Source organism: Coturnix japonica, unplaced genomic scaffold (assembly GCF_001577835.2).
Source record: "Coturnix japonica isolate 7356 unplaced genomic scaffold, Coturnix japonica 2.1 chrUnrandom578, whole genome shotgun sequence".
Taxonomy (NCBI): Eukaryota; Metazoa; Chordata; class Aves; order Galliformes; family Phasianidae; genus Coturnix; species Coturnix japonica.
The window spans coordinates 1-1,401 of record NW_015439952.1 but is presented as its reverse complement, the minus strand read 5'-3'; positions in this window follow the sequence as shown (position 1 = coordinate 1,401).

Genomic DNA, 1,401 nt, shown 5'->3' with positions numbered 1-1,401 from the left:
TGTGAGTGCGCCAGGGACAGTTTGGGGGAGGATTTAAATATATGGGGGAAATTTTGGTGGTGGTTTGGGGAGATTTGGGGACATTTTGAGGGTCTTTTTGGGGGTGGTTTGGGGGATATTTTGGGGTTGTTTTGGAGAGATTTGGGGACATTTTCGGGGTCTTTTGAGGGATGTTTTGGGGGACATTTTGGGGAGGTTTGGGGAGATTTGGGGAGCCCCTGAGGGTCTTTTTGGCGGTATTTTGGGGAGATATGGGGACATTTTGAGGGTCTTTTTAGGGGATGTTTTAGGGGACATTTTGGGGCTGTTTGGAGAGATTTGGGGACCCTTTGAGGGTCTTTTTGGGAGTGGTTTGGCGGATGTCTTGAACAAATTTTGGGGAGGTTTGGGGAGATTTGGGGACCCTTTGATGGAGTATTTTGGGCACTTTTAGGGGCAAGTTTGGGGGGCATTTTGGGGACATTTGGGGGATGTCTTGAGCAAATTTGGGGCTGTTTTGGGGGCCTTTTGGGGGTATCTTGAGGCCATGTTTTGGGGGACATTTTGGGGACGGTTTGGGGGACTTTTTGGGGAGGTTTGGGGCTGTTTGGGGAGATTTGGGGACCCTTTGAGGGTCTACTTGCGGTTGATGCTTTGAGGGACATTTTTGGGACATCTCGAGCCAATTTGGGGCACCTTTTGAGGGTCTTTTTGGGGGGACACCTTGGGGGTCATTTGGGTCCTGATTTGGGTGGTTTAGGGGACATTTTGGGGTCGTTTTGGGGACATTTTGAGGCCGTCCCCTTTGGGTGCTCACCCAGCTCATGTGCAATAGTGAACGCCGACTGCAGCCCGTCGTCCTCCACGATGGCGCAGCTCCGGTCGGGGTCGCAGGCCGTGCCCACATCCGCCATCCCCAGCGTGTCACACGTGGCCGCCCCACACAGGTCCTGGGGTGGGGGTATGAAGGTACGGGGTGACTTGGGGCACCATGACACCATTCGGTGCCCCAGGAACCCAGCAGGGACATCCCAGAGACCCAACAGTGCCCAAAGACCTACAGACATCCCAAAGACCTACGGACATCCCAAAGACCTACGGACATCCCAAAGACCTACAGACATCCCAAAGACCTACAGACATCCCAAAGACCTATAGACATCCCAGAGACCTACAGACATCCCAAAGACCTACAGACATCCCAAAGACCTACGGACATCCTAAAGACCTACGGACATCCTAAAGACCCAACTAACACCCAAAGACCTACAGACATCCCAAAGACCTACAGACATCCTAAAGACCCAACCAACACCCAAAGACCTACAGACATCCCAAAGACCTAGAGACATCCCAAAGACCTAAACAGCACCCAAAGACCTACGGACATCCCAAAGACCTACAGACATCCCAAAGACCTAC